This window comes from Triturus cristatus, chromosome 1_1 (assembly GCF_964204655.1).
Source record: "Triturus cristatus chromosome 1_1, aTriCri1.1, whole genome shotgun sequence".
Lineage (NCBI taxonomy): Eukaryota > Metazoa > Chordata > Amphibia > Caudata > Salamandridae > Triturus > Triturus cristatus.
Window position 1 is genome coordinate 71,504,603 of NC_140579.1, and position 20,701 is coordinate 71,525,303.

General features: G+C 43.6%; 1 protein-coding gene across 2 annotated transcripts in view; it reads left to right on the top strand.

The window, feature by feature from the left end:
* LOC146869462 (interferon-induced 35 kDa protein homolog) overlaps nucleotides 1-20,701 on the top strand; it is a 205,280-nt gene that overhangs the window by 14,684 nt on the left and 169,895 nt on the right. The gene's annotated exons all lie outside the window — the stretch shown is intronic.

Sequence of the window (20,701 nt, forward strand, 5' to 3'; positions counted from 1 at the left end):
CCAATCCAACAGAAGCTTCCAGATGTAGATTGGAAAAGGCTAAAATGGAGCTTAATACACGATATACTTCGAAAGCAGAATATATGTGATAAATACTTAAGGCTCGAAATGACGAACAAGGAGAAAAAGCTGGTCGTTTACTAGTCGCATGACTAAAAACGAGAGAAGCTATGACAGCTTTTCCAGCTATTTATAATTCTGAAGGTAAGCTAATAACTGAGACTCAGGAAATAGCTAATACATTTGCTGATTATTATGTTGCTGATTATTATGAGAAGTTATATAGCTCAGAGGTTGATGATGATCACCACAGAGATCAGGAATGTTTTGATAAAATAACACTCCCCCGCCTCAATGAACAGGATCGGCTCATACTGGCCGGCTAAATAACAAAAGATAAAATTGCCCAAGCAATCTCTAATCTTCCATACAATAAAGCACCGGGAAAAGATAGTTTTCCTGGGGAATTTTACCATTGGGTAAAACCAGAAGCAATAGATGCCCTTTATGAGGCCTATAAAGAAGCAGAGGAAATTAGTAGCCTCTCCTCTCTCACAAATAAAGCTATCATAACGGTCCTTCCCAAACCCGAGAAAGATCCATTATACTGCAGTAACTATCGTCCAATTTCCCTTCTGAATACAGATTCAAAGATATTAGCCACCATTCTCGCCAAAAGACTCAAACAAGTTATCGCTAAACTCATACATAATTCTCAAGTGGGATTCATGCCTGGCAGAAATTCTCGTAACCATCTACGCACTTTGGCTCACATACTCTGGCTTTCCAAGGATGTTGGAGAAGACAGAATAGCCTTATCATTAGATGCCGAGAAGGCATTTGACCGTATTGAATTTAGCTATATGTTCCGTACACTACATAGGCTGGGGTTAGGCAATAATTATATCTTCAAGGTCAAATGGTTATATGAGACACCATCCGCACAAGTGAATTGTGGGGGTTTCCTTTCAAAATCTTTTTTAGTGCAAAGAGGAACCCGCCAGGGTTGCCCTTATTGCCCCTTTTGTTCCTTCTTTCACTTGAACCACTGGCTGCGTCAATAAGACAGTGTTCACAAATAGCAGGCATTCCTACACCCGCAGGGATCTCAAAAACACTTCTTAATGCAGATGACATATTGCGCACACTTACTGATCTGCCTACTTCACTCCCTAGACTCATGTCTACCATTTCTCGCTTCTCGATCATTTCTGGCTACAAAGTCAATTGGAATAAGAGTGAAGCTCTACCATTGTCCAGGGGTTCAACAAAAGCAGCTATTTTGAGCTATAATTTTCAATGGAAAGTGAACCGCCTGAAGTATTTAGGTATTTACATCAACACAGGTTTAGAACGTATGATTCAAGATAACTTAGATGCACTTATTGCCAAAACGAAGTCAGCGTACAAAAAATGGTCCCATCTTAACTTGTCTTTTTGGGGTAGAGTACAGGCAGTGAAAATTATTATAGTGCCCCGTTTCACTTATGTTTTAGGTATGTTGCCTTTGACAGTCAAAATATCAATATTGTGAGATATTGACAAAGGTATTAAAACCTTTATTTGGGGATCCCTGAGACCTAGACGTAAAATCTAAAAATTGATTGCTCACAGGCGATATGGGGGTCTTAGTTTACTGTGTATTGAGCATTACTATACAGCCCTCCATTTATCTCAATTGGTTTATCTTTGGTCCAGACAGGATGATCCCCCACTATGGGTTCTCATTGAAAGACAAACTGTACAGGCAACTTCAGGTTTGCACATGTTTTACACTCATAAATCACCTGCTTTACAAACTTCCAACCCTATTATTCAATCTGTGCTTAAGATTTAGATATATGCCCACAAACTCCTTAAGAGTGACCCAAGACTGCATGAAAAGGCCCCCATATGGCATAGCAGTGATATTAGAATAGGTAAACAGACTATATCCTGGGATATATGGGAGAGAACATGCATTCTAGCGTTGGATCACTTACTCACTTTAGAAGGTGAGCTTAAAACCTTTGAAATGCTTCAGATAGAATTTCAACTCCCTGCCTCCCAAGAGGGGAAATACTTACAACTAAAACAAGCCCTATTTCATAGACTAGGACCATTTCCTTGGATAGTTGAGGATTCCCCAGTGTTACAATACTTAAAAATTGGGGGGAAATTCAAAGGCGCAGTCTCTGGACTTTATAATCGAATAGTGCATAAATTACACTCATACCCATTACTAGCACAACTTCATGTCAAATGGCAAGGGTTAATTACTTTAGCTTATTCCGATGAGGAATGGGAGGATGTTATTATGAACATGGATAAGGGAATCAGAGAGGCCAGAATGAAATTTACTCTTTTCAAAATTCTTCATAACTGGTACTGGTCACCACAAAAACTCAAGTCAGCAAGTTTACTACATCAATCAACCTGTTGGAAGTGCCCACAGGTGGACTGCGATATACTACACATTTTATTCCGATGCCCAATTTTGAAGGAATATTGGTCTTCCGTAACTGCCTCTCTACACAGAGCTATACAAGTGTCCATTTTTTTATTTTTTTTTATTTTTTAAACTCTTTTTATTAACATTTCCATTTTCAACCAATACTGCAATACCATATCGTGCTTTATCAAGTACATCACAGTTTGCTCGTGTCAGCCTCTGCCGAGCGCCAAGGGTCCCATTCTGTCTCCTCAGGACCCCAACACCCTCCTCCTCCACCATGCCAAACATCTCGTGTCTTGCTTCCCCATACACCCCCAGTTAGTCTGAATCGTCTGACAGGGATTCATCCTGTGGGGGGTCGCAAATGTTCCCTCGATAGTCATTCCACTTCCCCCATATCTTAGTCCATTTTTTGGGGCATCTTCTGTGTACATAGACCGATTTCTCCGTCACCATTAGTTCGTCAGGGGCGGCCTTAGGCATGTGCAAGCTGTGCACCTGCACAGGGCCACCAAACCCCAGGGGCCACCACGAGGAATCGGATACAATACATATTTGTGGCGGCCCCTGGCAGGGATTTGGCGCATGAACGACTCAGGCGTGCTAAATCCAGTGTGATGCACGCTGAATGGTTGTTCTTATACTCTTTTCCTTTCTAACCCAGTCTCGTCTTTGTGTGGGGTCGGCATTGTTTCGGGCTCTTCTGGTAGGTCTTGTGCTTGTTTAGAACTTCTTTTTTTCCAGGAGAATCGAGCTTGTTTTAATAGTCCAGATCTGGCACCTCCGGAGGCTCGCATGCGCGCGCATGCGCAGGGCCCGCGAGTCCTGCAGCGAAGGGGTTACAGAAGCACCACGCATCACTGGTGGCAGGAGGGGTGGCATCACCTGTGCCCGGCGTGCAGCGAGCAGTACCGAGACCGGCCGAGGCCATGCACCGGCGCGCCTAGAGACCCTGGGCAAGAAAGGCCGCCTTGCAGAGGATAGCATGCCAGTGTGCAACCTTTGGTGCCAGCTGCGAGGTGAGCAGCCCGAGGGTCAGGGCATGGGGAGGGGGAGTGAGGAGGTCAGCGTGTGCCACTGCAGAGTGAACCAGAGGGAAGGTGAGCCATTGGACGAGGGTGTGGGGAGCCCTGGGGAGGAGGGCAGATCAGGCGTAGGAATGTATCCCAGCCCGTGGGGGTGAGGAGCCGGGGGCGTGGGGAAGGTTGGGTGAGGATGTTATTGTAGATGGTGTGTGCTTTGGGTCTGGGTGGAGGTAAGCCATGTGAGGTGGCAAGCTGGAGGTATTCTGGTGGTCATGGGAAGGGAGGGCATGATGAATCGTGAGAGAGAGCCTCTCTCTCACGATTCATCTCTGAGAGGGCGCGGGTCGGAGAGGTGGTCACAGTGCGCCAGGGGTAGGGAGTGGTACAGATCGGCGCTGTATGTTGAGGGAAGAGTGAGTCAGGAGTGCAGAGGCGGTGTTTACTTGTGGCTAAGGGGAGGCATGGTGACTTTTGGAGGTGTAACTTGGGAGGCACGGTCGTATTGGGGGGAAGAGGAGAGCAGGGTACGAGGTGTTAGACGTAATGTTAAGGATTCATTAAAATGATTACAATTACTTATCAACAATCATGAAAACAAGCATTGAAGCTGATACTTGTGATCTAATGAGTGGATCTGCCTGCACAAATCTTTTAAAACATCGAGTGTTCGAATGTACTTGGCATTTGGTTATGTCTGTTTATATGGTGTTGAGGCAGACATGAAATGCAAGCACCTATGGATGGACGCCTGGAATAGGATGGCAGTGCATACCCATGTTAACTCAATCTAATGCCCTTTTGCAGAGACCTTGGTAGGAGACTGGCTTCTTGATCATTTCTTTAATTACATTCCAGTGCTTGTCATGTGACGAGCAGAGAAAACTAGTTTAACTAGTCCTCAGTTTGCAATTGGTGAAGCAGCCTTCTCTGTCCATACTAGGGGCATAGTTACCATTGGTTCAGCAAGTACAGTGGTACTGAGACCCAAAACCCTCAGGGGCCCATTGAACCCTGATAATTGCTATATTTTACTTCCTGAGCAGCAGACAAAGGGGCCATTTTCCTTGCTTACGCCACGGCCCATGGGGTCGTTGGTACGCTGTGCTAGTGATTCGTACATCTGCTTGAAAGTTGTCTCCTGACTGGATGTTCCTTGCACATTAATTTTGCTTCAGTGAACCTCTAGTGCCTTTTCATAGCCTTAGGACTCACTGTAATTAATCCTTGTTTAATAGGTGCTCTGAAAGAGAGCAGAACTGGTTGCTGGAATATGGCACTATACAAGAAACCTTAATGAAATATATTGTATTTTGTCTTTTGACAATGTGGTAAAGTGAACGAGTCTTTGGTTACCTGTAGGCTGTCTTCAGGATCAGTTAGTGACGTACTGAGACAGGTCTCTGTGTGCCATGATTTCAAGGTAGCTTACTCTCTTCCTGCTAAGGTCACTTCCCAAATAGATCATGAACTATTCTCCAGGCTCTACTGTTCTTAGTGGACTGAGAAAACAGACCTTGTATGCCAAGTCACATGATCTACCCTATAGTTTTATAACACTCTTCAAATAAACCTTCCATATGTGGCTAGTCCTCATAATGTGTCATACATGTAGTGGGAAGGGTAATTACTATCAATCAGTCAGGGTTTGTAAAGCTCAGCTGCTTCACGCATAAGGGTCTCGAGGCGGTGTGGGATTCATGCTGCTGGATCATGCTGCTTGTTGGTTGAACAGCGAGGTCTTGTGGTCCTTCCTGAACTGCTGGAGCGATGGTGAGGCTCTGAGGTACAGGGGGAGGGATTTCAGGTCTTCACTGCCAGGTGGGAGAAGTAGCGGCCTCCACTGTTTTATCAGCGGCTGCATTGGGTGGCTGCTAGGGAGATGGTTCTGGAACATATTTTCCTGGTAGGTTGGTGGAAATTCACTTTTCATTAAGGTATGCTGGTCCTTCATTGTGTAGTCCAGGGAAGACATGGCTTGGCAGTTCGGGCTGGACTGTTCCCATGAGGCACAGGGTCAAGGCTGATTTGCATATGGCCATGTCTGAACTGGGGTGGTGTGGTGAGCAAAAACACTATGGATTTAGGCCCAGATCTCTGTACTGGGGTGAATGTATGACATTGTTCTGCATTCTGTTCATCAACTGTTGTTTTTGCTGGAAAATAAAAATGACACATCAAAATCTTTCAGCAGCCGCCACTGCTGATTGTCTTCTTTTTTTCCCTACCCACTGCTAGCCTCGCCCGCTGCATTGCAAGCAAAATGAAGAGAATTAGAGTACACGAATCTGGTTATTCGAAACGAAAGAGAAAGGTGGCTCAGCAGGCTTTCGTAGTGTCACAGGAAGGAGCAATCCTGAACTTTATCACCCAAGGGAAACCTAAAGATGGAGAATCCTCTGGCCAGAGTACTGCTGATGCACTCGGTAAAACAGGCGCTGACGACCATAAAGAAGAACAAAAAAATGATGATATCCATGAGCTGAATGATACTCATGAGCAGACAAATGAAAATGAACAAGGTGACTCTGAAATTGATACAAACATGCAGCAATTACCAACTCAGGATGAGGATTATTACAAAAGACCCCCAGACAGAGAAACTGAAACATCATTCATCGGTCCATCAACATCTGGCATTCTGAAGGAGGTTCAGAGTTTACAGACGGATGATGCTGGTATTGAAAAGGAAGCCAAAGAGCAAGACCATGTTACAGACCCGTGTTCTGAATATGATTTATGTGATTGGAGGGATCCTACTTTCTGGCCGAAGTCTCTTACGGACGCGCAACGTGTTTTTCTTGTTGAAAGGGGTCCCTCCAGAGACCCAGATTCTAAAACAAAGTATCCAAGTGATGAGCACTCAAAAAGTAAACGTCGTTTTTCTGTTACCATGTTACTGGTCATCTAACGCCTTTTCTGGACGTTTTATTAAAACACCTTACTGAGCTCCGCCCCGCCCGGACCCCCTCTTCCGGGGCCCCTTAACTGCGCTCCCTGCACAGGGCCACCATGAGCCTAGAGCCGCCCCTGAGTTCGTCCATACCATTACACCATTTTTGGAGGGTCGGGGCCTGCCTGGCTCCCCACTGTTGCGCAATGTCTCTTTTCGCCAAAGCCATCCCTAGCGCTACCCATGTTTGCACTGTCTGCGTAATGTCCGCTTCCTCCCAGATGTTCAAGATGCACCCCCTGGGTTCAGGGACCAATGTTGCCCCTGTGACTTGCGCAATTGTACGCATGACTGCTTTCCAATATTTCTGGATGTGTACACATTGCCATAATATGTGCCAGAACGTGCCTGGCTCCCCACACTGTCGGACGCAAAGTGGTGTGTCGGCTCTGTGTAGTTAAGTGTCCATTTCTTTAACGAAAAAATTAGTTCAATTACATGATGTTACTGATCTCCCAAATCTCACAAACCATACAAGACGATTGATAGCTATTGGACTCCCTGTAGGGAAAATTTGCATGTTCAAACATTGGAGAACACCACAATGCCCTACACATGATGAATGGCTTATTGAAATGCATAAAATAGCATCATATGAAAAACTCATTTATAGATTGTAGGACGATGTTGGAACTTTCATCCAAATTTGGAACCCCTTTCTAGCTAATTAATATTCTATTTCTGGTAATATTTCAGATTTGTCTTCTAATTAGTAAATACAATAAGGAAATCACTTCGTTTTTCATTTCTTTATTAATTCATTACCATCATTATTTATATTCATGCTGTTGATGTTATCATTAGGACTGTGGATGCTTTAGCCAATGTTATTTGAATTAGGACTTACTGTTCACCTATTGGAAATTGTTGAGTTAGTGGAAATATCTTCACTTGAAATATTATATTTGTATAATATTATCACTACTACCTTCCAACTATCTATAATACATGGTTTACTACCTTTATATACTATCTTTATCATCTCCTCCCTAGTCCACCTTTCCTATTTCTTCCTTTCCAGGTTTTATGAGTACCTCAACTATTGTATCTTTTGATATCTGTATTATCTTTTTTATATTTAGAAATCTAAGAAGTTAACATTTCAGAGTGATTTATTGTGTGGCCATAATTTGATTTGTTTATACTCCTTTTTAGGTCTCGGCTAGCGAAGGCTGCGCTTGCGCAGTCTCGCTCGCGAGAGATAATGACTTGGAGAAGAGGGGCTTGAACCCGCCCCTCTTCTCCCCTGTTCTCCATTGGCTGGCCTCTTGAATGCTGGCCAGCCATTAGAGAAGAGGTCCGTCACTCCGAACAGGCCCCCGTCCTTTTCGGATTCGGGGGCGTGTTTTTTTCAACTTTTCTAATTATCTCCTCCAGCCAATGGCAAGAGGAGAGAAAAGCAAAACACGCCCCCGAATCCGGAAACGCCGCTGCCTTTCTCCGAGGCATTTCTGCTTCGCCTCGGAGAAAGGCGGTGGTTAATTTTGGACGTTGCCTGGATGCTTCCTTAGCCGACCGACAATAGACCCTACTTCCTTCTCGCAACTAACCCACTACCGGTGCCTCTCCCGACCCTCCAGGTACTGGGCGACATGAAGACCTTCGGGACATTGTTAGACACAACCTACAAGCCATCTTGTGTGTGTGACGCTTTCCGCTCAGGCAAGTATAGGGACCTCAGGGTCCTCAGCTGGCCCTAGGATAGATGACCACTCCAGCGCCGGGTAACGCACCGCTAATGCTCCCTTATCATGTACCAATTGAAGACGTTTTGTTCCCCCTCTGATCTGGCATTCTACACAGGCGCCATCATAGGTCTCAGTCTGTTGCGGAGTGATACCACAGCCCATTATATCACCCTAATTTCATTTTATGTAAACTGTGTTTCTGCGTCGCAAAACTTCTGTTGTTCTCTTTAAACTGTTTCAAAAGTCGACCAGCGTTGAGTCAGAGGGAACACCTCAAGTGCTGCTAACAATCGATTCGAGGAACTATCATTTTAAGTATGTGAGGGAATAGCCATGGGGTGCTGGGGTCGAACCCAAATTCCCTCTCATTCCCAGCGCTGGGGTATATATACTCTGTCGCTGGTCGGTGCTCGGTTTACGTTCTTGACTGCAGTGAATGCACCCCACAAAGTACTTTCTTTAAGGTGAAATAGAACGTAAATAGCAGCACGTGCATGCAACAAAAAAATAGAAATACGTGGCCCCAGAAGTGTAAAATTGCGATTGCGCATTTGGACTTTCCTCTCGGTTAATAACGCATTAGGGTAACCGAAAGTGCAGCAGAAGGAGGCATCATCTCTTGAAATAGGTCTCAGGGTGTCCTGTCGCGATAATAGATTATGGAGAATTCTATTACAGGGGCCTGCTTTGCAAATCCCACCCTGGCCTCTTTCAGTGAGTTATCACTGTTTCCATCCGCAGAAGCAGCCCCCACCTCCCCGCACCCTTTTATCTCTGAGTCTGCCAGGCCTTCCAGGACCACAATAAACAGGGCAGCCCCAAACACGCGCGTTGGGATTAAAATAAATAATACAAAAACAATATTTATGTTAGGAAGCAATTGAAAAGTTTGCCTTTACGTGTCAACACGAAATGCAGAAATAGATTGGTGTTGTGTCTCCAGTCCCACCTGGTGGGTTATTTTTTTAATCTGTATAAACAAATTATTCAGTGTTTCTTTGTAGATTCGAGGCAGAGATGAGTGTACGAGGGGTTTTATGCAAATACACAGGCTCAGCATCTCAACGACTTTGTGTGTGTTTTTATAGCTTTTTTTGGTTAACTTTCCGACAGTGCTCATTTAAGCTGTGGTATATTCTTACTTATAATTTTGATCAATGGTGACGTGGTTAACTTTTGTGGGCCTGGAAAGATCTAGCTTTCACACGCAAAAAATGCGCTGTTTGATTGAAAAGTTCATCTTGGATGAAATATGGTCTCGTAAAATCAGGAATTGAGGCTTATGGATTTTTTTTTAAAAAAAGCTTGCATGCACAGACCGAGCTTCTCCCTCTGCATTAAGACCGAGTAAAATAAATACTAGACGATTCTGTTGAAATGTTTGCAGCCTCTCAAGGTAATACCCATCATGGCTCCCTTGATTCCATTTGTCAACAAATCAATGCGCACTTGAAGTGGAAGCCATGGTACCCTGCCCCGCCCCTCACTGCTGTTCACCCACTCCCTGTCCCCCGCCACCTATTAATAGAGCTCGACTTATTCCCGTTATTATCCTTGCTCAATGGTTGCCAACAGAGACAGCCCTGGAAACTCTATTTGCATATCTCTGGGGGCAAAGGTTAAACGCACCCCATCAAATCAAGTCTTTGTCGCTGCAGGCTGCTGTTCTAAACACGCTGCTACTCCAACCCCTTTCACGCTTCAGACTTGCTCTCAAGAGAATTCATAAATGGAAACGCATTTATTTTTTCGGTAATAATATTCATGAAGGAAACCCCATATATGTGAGTTTGTGTACTATATTGGTATAATGTATTCAAGGCCAGAGCAGTTCATGCTGGTGACAGGGAAGCACCCGTGATGGAGAAGGAGAAACACTTGCTCCAAATGGTACGTTCAGCCTCTGCTCTATTTATGGCTCTTGTCATTAACCGAGTCTGAGCCACAACATATGGGTGGCCGTTTCTACTGATTCTTTAGCAGAATGACCCCCAATGATGTGAATCCCATTCATCACCTTAGATCTGTTGGCATTATTAAGTACTGCTAGGCAACGCGAAGACTGTCTGTGTGTGGGTGGCTCTGTGTGGGTGGCTCTATTTGTGTGTGGGTTGCTCTATGTGAATAGCTCTGTGTAGGTGGCTCTGTGTGGGTGGCTCTGTGTTTGTGGGTGGCTTTGTGTGTGTGGCTCTGTGTGTGGGTGCAAATGCAATAGGTCTCGCATTTGAGATAAAGCTATTGACATTGTAAATAACAATGGCGTTTCTTTAACCCCTTGGCTGCGGCAGGAATTCCGCCGCAGCGCTGGGGGGGTTTGGGGGCAGTGCGGTGGCGCTGTGCTCATGACGGAGCCACTCCGTCATGAAACATCGGTTGAGCTGTGCTCATGACGGAGTGGTTCCGTTATGACTCCACCCACTGCGCTAATCGCCCGCACAGGCGGGGAATTAGCGCTGCGTGGGCGGAGCGGCCGCCAACGGCCGCAGCATGACGGAACCACTCCGTCATGAGCACACGGCGCCCGTGGCTCATGACGGCGTGGTTCCGTCATGAGCACGGAACGGGTTAAATGTTTAAAAAATAACAACATAAACAAAAACCCCACCAAAATTACAGCCTGTCTGCCCCCCCTGTGGGACAGATGGGGCAGTAGCCCCCAATCTGCTCCCCCATGGGGGGCAAAAGCCCACTAGATGCCAGGGATTTTTCTTTGGGCAATTTGAATTAGGGTGGGGGCTGCCCAAAACGGACATGCCAAAGCCCCCACCCTCCCCACAAAAATAAATCTTTCTGCCCCCGGGAGGCAGATGGGAGCTATAGCCCCCAATCTGCCCCCCGGGGGGCAGAAAGCCCACTAGAAACCATGGATTTTTTGTTTTTCGTGTAGGGGCTGCCCAAAATGGGCATGACAATACCCCCCCCTGAGAAATTCCAGTCTTTCTGCCCCCCGGGAGGGCAGATGGGGGCAGTGTCCCCTGAACCCCCCCTCCCCGATTCCCCCCCAATGCGGCAGAAAGCCTACTAGGCATCGACTTTTATTTTTTATAACAATATGCCTACCAGTGGATTTTGGGCCCTAACACAGCTGGCATATAGGGAAACCTAGCTAACCTGTACATTTTTTAAAACTAGAAACCAAGGGGAATCCAGGATGGGGTGACTTGTCTGGCTCTCACCAGGTTCTGTTACCCAGAATCCCTTGCAATCCTCAAACTTTGTAAATAAAAAACACATTTTCCTCACAATTCTGTTGTGGGAAAGTTCTGCAATCTGCATGGATCCACAAATTTCCTTCTACACAGCATTCCCCCAGGTCTCCCGATAAAAAGGGTACCTCACTTGCGTGGGTGGGTCAAGTACCCGTGACAGGCAAGGTCCCAAAACCTAGTGAGGCGACTTCAAAATTACCTATCATAAATCAACCTGGTTGTCAAAGGGGGTCTCATGAGTTTTTGGCCCGGGTTCCGCGGCCATCTAGGGAAACCTACCAAACCCACACATTTCTGAAAACTAGACACCCGGAAGATTCCAGGGAGGTATGGCTTACATAAATCCCCCACCGTTTTGGTACCCAGAATCCCCTGCAAACCTCAAATTTAGCTGAAAAAAATCACTTTCTCCACACATTTTTGTGTGGAAAAGTTGTGGCATTGCTCCAGCAGAAAAGGGCAAATTTACATATTCTCCCTGGCTCACAGACTCATCATCACACTAACTAATTCATACATTTATTCATTGGTGGGGCCCATAACACTCATACGTCTCTCTCAAATCTGTGCACAGGAGAAAAAGAAGCGCTGGACATGTGGGGGTACCTTGTTACCTATCGAGAATAATTTCTTTACATCATATACATTATATACATTAGCACCTATAGAATCCTGACTTTAACATCAAGGCACTCCACCACTTGGTCGATGGAACAATTAGTTGGACTGGTTGATGGTTATTTAGAACGAGGTAAAACACACTTAAAGCTTCGGAAACATTTGGTTAATTTTCAATACCTTATTAAAGAATCACAAACTAATTTCTTATTAATCCAATTTTAGTTTATCTAATTTAGTTCACTTTGCATTAACATGTTCAGGGTTACAGTTCAAATAGTTCATTTATTTAAGAGACCTCCAATCTTTTGATCCTAAGCATAAAATCTTGCATAATATTATATTTACCGAATTTCGAACATTGGCGACCTTCCGACCACACAGAGTATTATTCCAGTCTCTGCGACAATCTCCAGGAGAACCCGTCAACCCACAGTAATAAACAAAACCCTTGAGAAGGAATTGTTCTTTGGAATTCAAAGAAAACCCAGGTAAACCAGGAAATCTCCTTTAGTTCGACGCAGTCCCAACGCCAAAGACGGTCATCCTAACGAACTAACCCCCCCTCTGCCAGATCATGGACTTTTATAAAAAACAATTCTCCTTACTTTAGGTCAATGTGCAACAATTTAGGGGTAGAAAGTGTTTTGATTGGCTAAACCAATTTCAACTTGCAAGTTTCCCAAATGTTCCCAGGTTTGCCTGTTTTCCCATGAGACCGGGCATGACATTTCTCAATTGTATTCTTTTGGGTAATTTACTGGCAAAAGTTCCAAAGTAACAACAAGCAAGCCTTCTTGTACAGGTCCTTCATTGTCCCCTCAATCGTTCACACCATACTTTGTTTGGCAGTCCTCCATGTTCCTATCCTTGACAAGGAACACTCTGGTTCATGTTGGAGGTCGCTTGGAGATCTTCAGAGCCATCCGATTCTGCGCAGTAGAAATCGCGCTCACATGACGGTGGCACCCTCGGAACTCCATCTTAAGTACTGCCGCCTAGTAGGCCCGAATGCCAACTTAAGCAAAAACAAACATAACAGTAATTAAAATATAGAAATTAAGATTCTAATGTTTAAACCCACACTAATCCCAATGTATATTAGTATTTTCTAGCGTATAGCAACATTTAAAGCAATAATACTCACCATTCTTCAGTGCTGAATGCACAAACCATCACAAAAGCAACATAAATCATGCAATTCTCTATTTTACCACGTTCTACAGTTAGTTTACGTACCACAGTTAATAATTTAATTGTTTGCCATGCAATTAGCATTTTAGTCCCACGTGAATCTCGTGTTTATCAAGGTGCAAAGGTTGATTAGTCATTCCATTTCACACGAGTTAGTACGAGTTAATGTTTAATATAGTTATGTAATTAATTTCTATCAAAATAGAGGAGGTATACAAAATTTAGTTTTTACCTGCTCCATCAATCCCCCCTTTGGGGATTTTTAACATCACCACAAATCACAATAAAATGTAAATTTTATATGGAAATGATTACTCAGTTCCCTTGCATTTGTTACGTTACATCATAGTATTCCCCATCTCATCTTCTCTTGTTTTCTTGTACATGTTTTCTTTCCATTCTTCTAGTTCTATATCTTCTATTTCTCTTTCTCTTATTTCCTTCTCCTTTCTTTTCTTAATTTCTCTTTTTATCTTATTTTGCAACTTTCTTCTTATTATACATACACACCCTAGTCTTAATATCAGTATTATCACAAAAGTCACTGGTATCAGTATTTTACCCACAAATGAACTACCTAATTTTGTTAATAAACTCTTTATAGTAGAAAAACCTTTACCAAGTTTCTCCCAAACACTTTCAACCTCGAGTGGAACAATTTCTTCATGCAAATCAGTTATATTCTTAATGTATTTCTTTAAATTTTGACTTTCGTCAGGAATGTAAGTACAGTAATGTTGTACCTTCAGCATTCCACAGACTCCTCCCTCTTTGGCCAATATAATATCAAGGGCAATTCGATTTTGCATTATCATAGCTCTCATGGCAACCATTTCGGTATTTACCATTAAGAACCCTCCAGCTAAGCGATCCACAACTGTGAACAATTTTCTAATTTTATGTGCATTCAAAGATATTCCAACGGCTGGTATCAGTGCTCCAAAAATATCCCCTATAATCTCTGACCAACTCTCCCTCCTTCTACGTGTTAGTTGTCTACCTTTTTCGTGCAAACCGTCCTCTCCCCTTCCCACATGAAATATTTTCGGGAAGACCAGGCCTAGGTAGCATGTACCATACCAGTGGGCCGGTTACTTATAATAAGCCCTGTTCCCTCAGATGTAATATATTCCAGGGAATACCGGATCAATTCCTCCTTTAATTTCCCATCCTCCCATGATTTTATATATGTCATGGCATTCGCTTGCACCTACAAAGTAATTATCATAAGCAGTGTTATCTCTACTGATGCATAATTTCCCTCTCTGAGGCCAATCTAAAGCCATTGCGGGATTTGTTTCTCCCTTTAAATGGTTTTCCTTTTCAGCATCCCAAAATGTTGTTTCTATCTTTTCCCCAGACACTTGTCTTTGCATCTTAATTCTCCTCTCCTCTACCATGTTCAGGAATGTTTTTTCTTCTTTTCTCAAACTACAAGTAAGATTATTCTTAAACACTTCTTCTAAAGTTAATTCCCTTGTTTCTAAGAAAAAATCACCTAAAATTCTACCAGGAATCACCTTGTTTAGTTCGGGAACTACAGGTATCTGTGAGAAGACATTATGTACATCAGTATAATAGTATTCTAATTTCCCTGTTCTATAGAACAAATTTGCTAACACACTACAAGTTATCCAATATGTCAAAGGAAGGTGATGAAAGGTGACACCCTCTGACACAGAAGCAGGTAACTGCATACAAACATAAAAATCTCTAACTTCGATAGTCTTTACATATTCATACAGCAGCTTTGAAAAAACATTATTAGAGAAATCATTTATAGACTTATCCTTGTGAAAATCTGTTCTATCTACCAGTTTAGTAACATGAGTATCGTCAATTTTTCCTCTATTGGTCCTGTTCTCGGTGTGGTTTTCTACATCTTCAGATGTTACTCTAAATGAAACCGTTATTGCTAATATGATCCATACAAGCATTAGTAATTCTGTACAACAAAAACACATTTTACACCATCTTCGGAGAAACCCACATGTAGGTTTTCTACCTTCTGTGTTTGCCATTTCGGAAATGATCAGTGTCTTTTGACTTAGCCTCTTTTCATTCACAATTTATTTTCATCTAAACCTAAGGCTTCGATTGCCTACTTGGTTCTTTCAGTCACATGTCTTGTCCGGAGTTTTAATTCCTTGCGTCTTTCTTGGTCATTTCAATCCGTGCATGGATCGCCTTTGTCTCTGTTTTCACAATCTTGGTTCAGAACTTCCTGATCATCCGTCTCTTCTCTGATATCAGATAAGATAACTCTCAGGATTTCCGAATCTTCTTCTTCAACCACTTCCTGCACAGTCACTCCTAGACTTTCTTGGCTATCTGCTTCCTCTTGTATATCAGGAAGTGCCACATACGTCCACTCTGGTGACTTATACTTCTGGTTTGGTTTCTTTATCCTCTTTGCTCCTTTCAAGTGAGCCTGATCAGTGTCTTCTGATTTCTCTTGACTAGACACTTCATTCACTTGTTCAGCATTAGAAGATTTTATTCTCGTTAGTCGGTATCTCAATCTTTTAAGTTTATTAGGTCAAATTTCTTCTCTTATTGGCCTCTTCAACTTTGTTCCCTTCTCTCCTCGCTCCGTTTTCCAACCTCTTTTCCTCAAAGTTCTTCCTCCTTGGCTTTCTTCACTCTCTTCAGATTCAGTATCGGTCTGGCTTTTATTTTCTTTGGATTTTGTTCTCAGGACCTCAGGTTCACTATCTACGTTTATCCCTCCTCGTGTTTCTTCCACGCAATCTTCCTGCTGACTAACTGTCCCTTTTTCTACCTGGATGTGTCGTCCCTACACCTCCTCGGGAGTCTTCCGCAATAATCTTACCCTCACTCTCTGTATCTAATTCCTCACCTTCTAATTCGATGATTTCAGGCGGAATTTCTCTTGTGCTTGTACTTGGGGCTTCGTTATCAAAAATTTCTTGTTCAGTTTCTTCAATATGTTCTTTTATCCTTTCTTGTATTCCCACCTGTTCAGTTTCTGATTCGGAGCTAGTATCGGAATCTTCCAGTCGTCTCCTTAATGGTATATTCTCCTGCTCCACTACTTGGCTCAAATCCGCTTCTCCCGTTCTTGAGGTTTGTCTTGTTCTTGTTTCTTCTGATTCTGACTCAGAACTGGTATCAGACTCTTCCAAATACTCTTCTTTAGGTCTGTTTATAGGACCAGGGACTCGAAGAGTTTGACTAGCATGAATCCAATTCTTTACCTTGGCACACTTCACAGCAGTCGTTGTGGTCAGAATCACTTGACGTGGTTTCCCCCAGCGTGGGACCAGACAATTTCTCCTTCTAGGTACTTTGATTCGCACCCAGTCTCCAGGACTCAAATCATGAGCTGGCTTCTTTTCAAGGGTGGTTGCATCTGGTCCAACCTGATGAAATACAGAATGAACGGAGTCAGCCAACCCCTTGCAATAATGCAAAACAAAGTCATCAGATATAGGCAGTAGTTTGTTGACAGGAATGAAAACATGTCTCATTGCTCTAACCATAATAATTTCATGGGGGCTCAGACCGGTGCTCCTATCAGTCATGAGCACAAGAGGCAAGACATCTGGCCATTTTAGACCTGTGGCCAAACACATTTTCCCCAATCTGTTTTTAATGGTGCCATTCATTTGCTCCACTACTCCAGAAGCCTCTGGGCGATAGGCACAATGTAGTTTCTGTTATACATTCAGTGCTTCACAAATCAATTTTATAATTTCATTTTGGAAATGCTTTCCTCTATCTGATTCAATCGTTACTGGGAAACCAAACCTAGGAATGAACTCTCTCAATAGAAGTTTCGCTACAGTAACTCCATCGCTCCTTCTGGTCGGGTAAGCCTCCACCCAACGTGAAAACAGGCAGACGATTACTAAGACATATCTTAGCTGATTACACGGGGGCATTTCAATGAAAATCAATCTGCATTCTGGTGAAAGGACCTCCCTCCCGTCCTATGGTTCCCAAACTCACCACCGTTTTTCTTCCTGGATTATATTGCTGACATATAAGGCATCTTTGACAAAGGCTTTCAGCTATAAGCCGAAACTTGGCATTATACCAGGTCTGTTTGAAAAGTCTAATCATGGCATCCTTACCTATGTGAGCCTGCCCATGGTACATCCGTGCCATGGTAGAGATCATGCTATCAGGCATTACTGGTCTTCCATCACGATAAACCCAAACTCTGTCTACCTCGCGTGGTGCACATCCTGATTTTATCCACTGTTTCTTTTCCTCTTCTCCTGCCACTTCCTGTGACTGCCTCACCTCATCCCATGTACTCACAGTGTTAGTAAAAAGCAAGGGACATGAGTCCATTTCCTTTTCCCGATTCCGGTTCAAGGAATTTTGATTCCGCGCACAATACTGCGCTATGTCATTCGCAAATTCATTGCCCGCTGACACGTAGTCTGTGCTCCTTGAATGTGCCGCACATTTTATAACTGCGATTTGATTAGGCAGCTGTATCGCCTCAAGCAATTTTCCAACCACTTCAGCATTTCTGATTGGAGTTCCACTCGACGTCAGGAAACCTCTTTGGGACCAGATCTGCCCAAAATCATGCACCACTCCAAACCCATACTGACTATCAGTAACCACAGTGACTCGTAGGTTCTTTCCCAACTTGCATGCTTGGATCAGTGCAAACAATTCAGCAACTTGAGCAGATTTTACTCCTTTCACACAGCCGCTACAGTACATACAGCATATGCATCACTCAAAATCCCCTCTCCAGTTCTCAGACATGACCCATCCACAAACATCACATAGTCACTTTCTTTCAGAGGCACATCTTTTATATCTGGACGCGGCTTAGTGCAAAAATCAAGCACTTCCAAACAGTCATGATCCACATCATCCTTCACCTCCACATTCACAGCATCAGATAATATTGTCGAAGGATTTACATTAAGGCACCTTACAAGGCTCACATTTGTAGCACCCAGAATGACCTTTTCATATTTAGTTAGACGACTATGCGTCATAAATTGAGTTCGGCTCCTTGTCAAAAGGATTGCAACATCATGGGGAACGAACACTCTCACAGGATATCCCATCGCAATTCCTTCACTCTGTTCCAAACTCTTACATGTAGCAGCCACTGCTTTCAAGCATCCAGGCAAAGCTACAGCTATGGGATCTAGTACAGCCGAAAAGTACGCAACCAGTCGTCTTAGTTTTCCATGCCTTTGTACTAGCACAGAGAGCGCACATCCATCTCTCTCACTGCAATAGAGCTCGAATTCCTTTTCGTAATCAGGCATTCCAAGAGCTGGTCCTTCACACAAACTGCCTCTCAGTTGTCTAAAAGCCTTCATCTCCTCTTTATTCAGTTCAAGAGGATCTTTCGCATCACTTTTTGTCAAACGTACCAAGGGCTTCGCAATCAGCGAAAAGTTGCTGATCCACTGGCGACAATATCCCACCATTCCAAGAAACATTTTCACTTCTCTCTGAGTCATTGGTGCTCTCATTCCTTTTATTATTCTGATCCTGTCTGCAGTCACTTTCCTCAGGCCCTTTTCGATCTTACGACTTAAGTATTGTACTTCTTTCTTACAAAATTGTAATTTTGATGGGGATACTTTGAGTCCTCCATCTGCCAAATGATTCAACAGTGCAACTTTGTCCACCACACATGCCTCTTGCGTCTTTGATGCCACCAATAGGAACTCGAAACTCGTACCTGGTTCCCCAGTTCCAAACTCGTCAGCTCTGACAGCTGCCCCAAGGCAGTGGTGGGCTCAAGGGGGTCCCCTCTGCATCGGACTAGAGGACTCCCTGCTCTGCTGGGTGGTTTGGTTTGGCCTGCACTAACCTCTTGTTGCACGGGGTGGCATGTATTGAGGGTCTACACTCTCTCTATGTGGGAGGGCTTGCCTTGGGTGGTGGGATCCCCCTGCTTGAGGAACAGGCATTGGACTGCAGGGAACCCTGCTGTGTTGGGTGTTCTTGCTCAGAATACATCCACTGACTTCTGAATCTTCAGTTTCCTTGCGACTTTCTTTACCATCCCAGCTAGTGCCTCCCACTTTGTTCTACCTTCGCATTTAGTAAATGCATTTTCCATCCTGTCCTGTCCTTCCTTTCCTTTCTTTCTTTCTCTCTTTTTTCAGGCATAGTTTATTTTTCTTTCTCCTTTCTTCCATGTCTCTTCCCAGCTCCTTTGCATTCCTCCCTTCCTTTTTCGGCATTCATTCCTTTGCTTCCTTTCTCGCCCGCTTTTTGCTTTCTGACCCTCTTTAAGTTCTCCCCTCGTTCAGTCTTTCTTGCGCTTTATTTCTCTTCTCTTTCTTTTCAGTTGCATCACTTACATTACTATTAGTGTATTTCCTGAATTTCCACTTTCATGTTGCTTTAATGCCTTCTATGCCAAGTCTCTATTGATCTTTTCTTTTGCGTTTCATGTTCTTTTTCCTCACCTTTCCTTGCTTTCTATACACGGGTTATTGTGTCTTTTTTTTCCTTTGCGACCCACCCCTTTGCCCTGTTTTTACTCTCCATCTTTTAGAATATCTGTATTTTGTTCCCTCATCAGTGACCACCATCCACCCCATGTGGCTTTTTTTGCTCTTTCAGCCTGCAAGAGGTGTAATAATTCACCTGAACCCCTTGACACGCGGGGTGTCTGGTTGCGTGACGTCAGCTTCCTCCACCCCCAAAGCCAGCTTATGTTTTAGTTAAACGTATTTTTTGACAATTGCTTCTAAAGCGGCTTGTTGACGTCACATCTATTTTGCTTATCCCTAAAACCCGTCCTTGGAACTCTTTTACAGACTTCTTCTTCTTCAGCACAACCAGGGCAACTAAATGTCACTGTGGATTTGGCAAACCGCACAGCTTTTTAGTGCTGCCCCTTTCGTCGAAAACAATCTGCCCTAAAATAACCCAGAGGCAAAATAAAAATACATATGTTCCCTAGTAATTGATGTATAACATGCGATAATAGAGTCCAGTTATATTAAACAGTATCAGAAAGCACTAGAACAAATGACACACCCTCATAGCACATAACAGCACAGCAGCATACAAAATAGTATAGCGTAACATAGTATAGCATAGCATAACAGGGTGACATTCTAACAGCACAACTGAAGACATGTTATAAGACGGCAAAAACAATATATTCGAATTCTAAAGCAAAGCATAACAAGCATTAATGATGCAATAGGTCTCGCCTTTCATGAAGTTAAAGCCATTTGCTTTGCTATACAATACCATTAGCAAAGCAAATGGCTTCAACTTAATCAAAGGCGAGACCTATTGCATTTTCAATGCTTGTTCATGTCTGGTTCAGCACTATGTCATGATAACACCAAACCAATAGAACTGTAACAGCAAAGTTAGGGATAGAGTATTGTTGGTGGGAAGCAGAGCGGAGGAGAAGACATGGAGGAAATCTGTACTGACAGTTGCGGAGAGGGTTACACTGGCATGGAAGGTGGAAGATTGGGTGACTTTGGGCTGGCCAAGCAAGAAACAGCACACAGTGTGAAGAAATGAAGCAGAGAGAGGATTTGGATAGCAGTCGCGGCCGGCTCACGGGTGGGGGGTCACACGGGGAGGGGGTGGCACGGGGA